The sequence below is a fragment of the Eriocheir sinensis genome, chromosome 9, assembly GCF_024679095.1.
Source record: "Eriocheir sinensis breed Jianghai 21 chromosome 9, ASM2467909v1, whole genome shotgun sequence".
NCBI lineage: Eukaryota > Metazoa > Arthropoda > Malacostraca > Decapoda > Varunidae > Eriocheir > Eriocheir sinensis.
The window spans coordinates 22,322,540-22,330,035 of NC_066517.1; positions in this window are offsets into that span (position 1 = coordinate 22,322,540).

The following is a 7,496-nucleotide window of genomic DNA, read 5'->3' on the forward strand; positions in this document are numbered from 1 at the left end:
AAGGGAGAGGAGGGAAGGGAGAGAAACAAGGGAACTATAAAAGAAAAGGAAGAGAAGAGGAAGAGATTTAGTGTTGGGGAAAGAGATTTACATAGATTTACATAGGAGAGAGAGAGAGAGAGAGAGAGAGAGAGAGAGAGAGAGAGAGAGAGAGAGAGAGAGAGAGAGAGAGAGAGAGAGAGAGAGAAAGCTCGGTGCGTTGAGAAAATCCAATTAAATATTCTGAAAATTCTATTGGTTTATTGGAGGGAGGAGGAGGAGGAGGAGGAGGAGGTTGGAACACACTCTCTCTCTCTCTCTCTCTCTCAGCAATGCCGTTTGTAGATCCAGTTTTATATAATGTCCTAATCTCTCTCGCTCTCTTTTCTCCTCTCCCTTTCATCCCTCTTTCCCTCACTGACCTAGTTTCTGAAGTCAATCAAAAACATCTCTTCTAAATCATGATGTGGAAGAGGAGGAGGAGGATTAGGAGGATGAGGATGATGATGATGATGATGAGGAGGAGGAGGTGCAAAAATAATAAGTAAGAGAAATAAAACAGGTCACGAGGGAAGAACGTCGAGGAAGGAGTCCAACTTTCTATATGTGCACAAGAGAAGGAGTACAGAGATACAGAGAAGGAAAAAGAGGAGGAAGGCCAACGAGGAAGAGAAGGAATATAGGAACACAGAGAAGAAGAAGAGGAATGCCAACAAGGAAGAGAAGGAATATAGAGACACACAGAAGGAAAAAGAGGAAGGCAAACGAGGAAGAGAAGGAATATAGGAACACAGAGGAGAAGAGGAATGTCAACGAGGAAGAGAAGGAACATAGGAACACAGAGAAGAAGAAGAGGAAGGCCAACGAGGAAGAGAAGGAATATAGGAACACAGAGAAGAAGAAGAGGAAGGCCAACGAGGAAGAGAAGGAATATAGGAACACAGAGAAGAAGAAGAGGAAGGCCAACGAGGAAGAGAAGGAATATAGGAACACAGAGAAGAAGAAGAGGAATGTCAAAGAGGATGGGAGAAGAAAATGTGGTAGTATGATTAGAAAGAGAAAATAAATAAAACAAAGAGTGGGAGGAAGTGCAGGAGAAGGAGACGGAAAGGGAGCAGAAGGAGGAGGAGGAGGAGAAAGAGGAGAGGGAGAAGGAGAAGGAGAAGGAGGAGGAGAAAGAGGAGAGGGAGAAGGAGAAGGAGGAGGAGGAGGAGAAGATAATTCCTTCAGCTGTCAACTCAACCATACAGCAGATAACAAGTAAGTCGTCTCAACTCCTCCTCCTCCTAATCCTCCTCCTCCTCCTCCTCCTCCTCCTCCTCCTCCTCCTCCTCCTCCTCCTTCTCTCGCATAGCTTCTCCAATTTAAACTCTACGAAGATACTTTGCCATATTTCAGTGACAGGAAAAGTATTGAGCTTGTATTAAAGATAAGCAGTAATGTCCTCCTCCTCCTCCTCCTCCTCCTCCTCCTTCCCCTTCCTTCCCTCCTCCTCCTTCCTTCCTCCCTTCCCTTCCCCTTCCATTTCCCCTTCCCCTTCCATTTCCCCTTCCCCTTCCATTTCCCCTTCCCATTCCATTTCCCCTTCCCATTCCATTTCCCCTTCCCATTCCATTTCCCTTTCCCCCTCCCGTTCCCCTTCCCCTCCTCCTCCTCTCCTACCTCCACATGATCTTCCACCTACACCTGCTCTACTTCCTCCTCCTTCAGCCTCAGCACCACCATCACCACCACCACCTCCCACTCCTAATCTCATGAAGCAGCCTGGCCTTTAACTCTACGGAGATGGCTTGCCGCATTTCAGTTACAAAAATGTTGATTACCTTTGTCTACTTACTAATCACACAGCTAACCTAATACTCTCTTAATGACTAATATGCTTGTTTTTCATCATGCATTTATTCTTTATTTTGCTTGTTAATACTGCATGCCTTTATCAGACGACCGAGGCGGCAAGGGTTAGCTCTGGCCTGCTCCCAACACATGCAGACTTTTTGGTATTGGTTTTAAGGGTGTGAGGCTCGGAGGAGGAGGGTGTGAGGATGCTGGGGAGAAGGGGTGTAAGGAAGATGGGGAGGAGGGGAGGAGGACGAGCGTGAGGGAGATGGGGAGGAGGGAGAACATATGGCAATGGGGAAAGGAAGGGAAAGGAAGGGGAGAGGGGAAAGATGGGCAGAGAGGAAAAGGAGAGGGGTTAAGGTAGGGAGAGAGGAAGGGGAGAGAAACGGGAGGCGTAAGAGAGAGGGAAGAGACAATGAAGAGGGAAAGGGAAGAAGGGTGAGGGAAGAAGTGAGACAGAAGGGAGAGGGAGAAAGGGAGGAAGGAAGAGGAGAGGAAGGAAAGGGAAGGAGGAGGAAAGGATAGGTGAGACAGAAGGGAGAGGAGGAAGGAAAGGGAGGAAGGAAAGGAGGCTAGTGTGACGGAGGTGTAAGGTAGGAAAGAAAAGGGAAGGGAGGTGAACGGGAGGTACGACAGGAAAGGAGAAGGGAGGAGAGGGAGCCGAAAGGAGAGAGGTGAGGGAGGAGGGGGAGGGGAGGGGGGGGGGGGTCGAGGTTCAGCTGAATGGCAGGCAGAAGGTTAAAAGTCAGAGGTCGAGGAGTGTTGTTTGCAGCCTGTGAGGGGGGGAGGGGGAAGGGGAGGTGGGGGGGACGTGGGGAAGACCTGGGGAGGAGGTCTAGACGTGGGGGATCAATAGGAAGGGAGGGGGGGAATAAGTGAGGAGGAGAGGATGTAAAGGAAGAAGTTGGGGACGTGAGGTGGGGAGGGTGGGGAAGAGCTGGGGATGAGGTCTGGACGTTGAGGTCAAGAAGAAGGGAGGTGGGGGAGAAAGTAGGGAGGAGACGAGGTGAAGGGAAGAGGTGGGGTGAGGTGGGGAAGTGGGGAAGAGCTGGGGAGGTCTGGAGGTGAGTTCAAGAGGAAGGGAGATCGGAGAATAAGTGGGGAGGAGAAAAAGTGAAGGGTGAAGGTAAGGACACGAGGTGGGGAGGTGGGGAAGAGCTGGGGAGGGAGGGAGAAGGGGTGTGAGGAAGATGGGGAGGAGGGGAGGAGGATGGGCGTGAGGGAGATGGGGAGGAGGGAGAACATATGGTAATGGGGAAAGGAAGGGGAGAGGGGAAAGATGGGCAGAGAGGAAAGGGAGAGGGTTAAGGAAGGGAGAGAGGAAGGGGAGAGAAAGGGGAAGCATAAGGGAGGGGGAGGAGACAATGAAGATGGAAAGGGAGGAAAGATGAGAGAAGGAGTGAGACAGAAGGGAGAGGGGGAGAGGGAGAGAGGAAGGAAAGGGAAGAAAAAGGGAAGAACAGGTGAGACAGAAGGGAGAGGAGGGAGAAAGGGAGAAAGGAAAGGAGGCTAGTGTGATGGAGGTATAAGATAGGAAAGAAAAGGGAAGGGAGGTGGACGGGAGGTAAGACAGGTAAGGGAGCCGAAAGGAGAGAGGTGAGGGGAGGAGCAGGAGAGGGGGGAGGGGACAAAGTGGAGAGGGGAGGAGAGGTGAGGGGAGGCGGTGGGGAAGGGGGGGCGAGGCGGGACAGTGCGTGCGTGCTTTATCTCGCGGGAGAGGGATGTAAAACGACGGAGTGTTTTCATAGAGGCATCATTTTGGGCTTTATCATTAGGGTTATTCTTCCTTTTTGTCAAGTTGTTTATCTTTACACACATTTCCTATCGCTACATGCGCCTTCCCATTTCTATATGTCACATTGCTTACTTATAAACACACGGACAGACAGACGGAAGAGGAAGACAGGATTATACGGTTAGAAGTTGATGATAAGGTTAGAGACAGGGAAAGCAAAGCACATTTACTACAAAAAAGCGCTGTTTACATGTACTCTGCTGTGATTTCCTTTGTATATGATAGAGGCTGACCCAAGGATGCATGTAAAAATTAAGAAGATAAACTTACAAAAATGCTGCTCAAGTAAACGGAATAGTAGAGAAATAAGTAGATATTTTTTACTTTAGAACTCTTATCTCTGCATACACACACACACACACACACACACAGTCACACACAAACACGGAGGGAATGAGAGAAAAAAAAAAGTAAAGGAGAGATAAGTGAATAAAGAAGGAAAGGGAGATAGGGAGGAATAATTAAGGGAGGGAATAAATGGAAAGGTAAGGGAGAGAAATAATACAGGTCACGAGGGAGGAAAGTCGAGGGAGGAGAACCGTTGCCAGGTTATCGTACTCAGAGCCTCGTATTTACCTGTTTCTGAGCCATAGGTATTCCCAAAAAAATACCAATAATTAACCATTTTAACAATAACTATATATGAAGGTAGTTATTGCGGTCGGGGAGGTAGTTTTGGGGTCGGAAATCGGAAAACATAAGAGTGCGTACGACAATCTAGCAACATTGCAGAAGTCCAACTTTCTTTACGTACACAAAACTGATGAAACTTTCCCGGCATTGCTGCGAGGAAAGGGAGGCGAGAGAGCTGGAGGGGAGCGAGAGGGATTGTAAGGGAAGAAAAAGTCAATCTAAGTTTTGCAAGTAATCTGACGCGCCGCTCCCCGAAGTGTTTAAGTCCGGCTGAGTTAGTGACCGCCCGAACGATGCCGTGGAACTTAGTATTTTATTTCTTTTCTTTGGTACTAATCTTGACGGCCTAGATTTGATTTGATTTGATACATTTATTGAGATCTACACATACATATAACTAAAGGCTTGGTAGTTATTGGAAAAAGAGAGAGAGAGAGAGAGAGAGAGAGAGAGAGAGAGAGAGAGAGAGAGAGAGAGAGAGAGAGAGAGAGAGAGAGAGAGAGAGAGAGAGAGAGAGAGAGAGAGAGAGAGAGAGAGAGAGAGAGAGAGAGAGAGAGAGAGAGAGAGAGAGAGAGAGAGAGAGAGAGAGAGAGAGAGAGAGAGAGAGAGAGAGAGAGAGAGAGAGAGAGAGAGAGAGAGAGAGGAAAAGTAGGCCAAGTGAAGAGCTTTTTATTACTTGTTACAAAATTATACGTTATGGAATTATCTTTATCTTTTCCTTTCCTTTCTTACTAAACTTAAATTGACTGTACATTTGATGATTTTGGGGGAGTGAAGATTGATTGATTAATTATTTGAGCGTTCATCTTGGCGCCGCAACTGCTGGGTCATATGGCGCCGAATATAATACAGAACTAATACATTCTAAAACAATAAAACCGGGTAAAACACCAATAAAACTATATAAAATCAGTTAAAAATTAAAAGCATGATAAAAAGGGGGAGTGAGGAGGACGGGGAGCTAATTGAAGACCTGTTTCTATCACTTATCACAAAATTATACGCCATAGAACTCATTTTTTTCTTTCCTTCCTTACTAATCTTTAACTGACTGCACATTTAATAATTTTGGGGGAGTGAAAAGGGCGGGAGGCTAATTGAATAACTGTTTCTATCATTTATCACAAACTTATACGCCATAGAACTCATCTATTCCTTTATTTTCTTACTAATCTTTAACTGCCTCTATGTTTGATAATTCTGGGGGGAGTGAGGAGGGCGGGGGGCTAATTGAGGAGCTTCCTATTCCTATCACAAACTTATATGCCAGGAGGATGAGGAAGGGACTAGGTTCAGAAATGTACCCATCAAACACTTACTACATATTTTTAAGTGACTTCATAGTTAATACGGATTATTGAAGAGGTATTTTAAAGTCCATCTCCTCTGCAATAGTTACATAATCTCTCTACTCAACACTACTGACACACACATTAAACCTCAGGGCTATTGCAAATGGGTTCTTAAATAAATGAAAATAAAGCTATAGAAAAGTTGTCTAAATGTACATATCCTCTGAAATGCTATTAACATATTCCCTACTCAACACAACTGACACACATTTAGGATATCTGGGCTATAACGCAAGGGTTCTAAAACGTAACGAGTTCAGGGGAGGAGAGTGGAAATGGGGAGGTAATGAATGGAAAATGTGCAACTGAGGAGAGAGAAGGAAAGGATGAATGAAAGAGTAGAAGAATGAAAAAGAGAGAATTAAACAGAGACGGAACAGGAAGATAGGAATTTAAGATTAGAGGTTGATGAAAAGATTAGACAGAAATAAATAAACAGTGCATAAGACAAGAAAACAGAGGAGAGAGGAGGAAAAGAAGAATTAAAAGAGTAGAAGTTTGAAAAAGAGAGAATTAAACACAGAGACGGAACAGGAAGATAGGAATTTAAGATTAGAGGTTGATGAAAAGGTTAGACAGAAATAAATAAACAGTGCATAAGACAAAAAAAAACAGAGGAGAGAGGAGGAAAAGAAGAATTAAAAGAGAAGTTTGAAAAAGAGAGAATTAAACAGAGACGGAACAGGAAGATAGGAATTTAAGATTAGAGGTTGATACAAAGGTTGGACAGAAATAAATAAACAGTGCATAAGACAAGAAAACAGAGGAGAGAGGAGGAAAGGATGAATGAAAGAGTAGAAGTAAGAAAAAGAGAGAATTAAACAGAGACGGAACAGGAAGATAGGAATTTAAGATTAGAGGTTGATACAAAGGTTGGACAGAAATAAATAAACAGTGCATAAGACAAGAAAACAGAGGAGAGAGGAGGAAAAGAAGAATTAAAAGAGTAGAAGTTTGAAAAAGAGAGAATTAAACAGAGACGGAACAGGAAGATAGGAATTTAAGATTAGAGGTTGATGAAAAGGTTAGACAGAAATAAATAAACAGTGCATAAGACAAGAAAACAGAGGAGAGAGGAGGAAAAGAAGAATTAAAAGAGTAGAAGTTTGAAAAAGAGAGAATTAAACAGAGACGGAACAGAAAGACACGAATTTAAGGTTAGAGATTGATGAAAAGATTAGACAGAAATAAAGAAACAGAGAGCAAAAGACAGGAAAACTGAGGAGAGAAGAGGAAAGGAAGAATACAGGAGTAGAGGTACGAAAAAGAGAGAATTAAACAGAGACGGAACAGGAAGACAAGAATTTAAGATTAGAGGTTGATGAAAACGTTAGACAGAAATAAAGAAACAGAGAGCATAAGACAGGAAAAATTAATGGAGAATAAAAGAATGGGAATAAAGAACGAAGAGAAGGAGAGGAGGTCCAATGACGATGTGGAGATATGAGGAGATAACGACCAGCGATAAACAGGTAGCGATCCATAACCAGGTAGCAATGGCCAGGTAAACTTCATCATTGCACAACTTAATGGCGATATCAACTCACTCGTTACTCTTCATTCGCTTCTAGATGGAATATGAACAAAATGATTTACTTTGACGAAGAGATGAAGTGATGATTAATGAGAGAGCGAGAGCGAGAGAGAGAGAGAGAGAGAGAGAGAGAGAGAGAGAGAGAGAGAGAGAGAGAGAGAGAGAGAGAGAGAGAGAGAATGTTGCCTTTGCAGTATGCAGCGCCCAGAATGAATGAATGGAACCAGGAAGGATGAAAGGAAGAGAGGGAGGAAGGAGAAAAATGCAGAGGAAGGGAGGGAGCGAGCGAGCGAGCGAGAGAGAGAGAGAGAGAGAGAGAGAGAGAGAGAGAGAGAGAGAGAGAGAGAGAGAGAGAGAGAGAGAG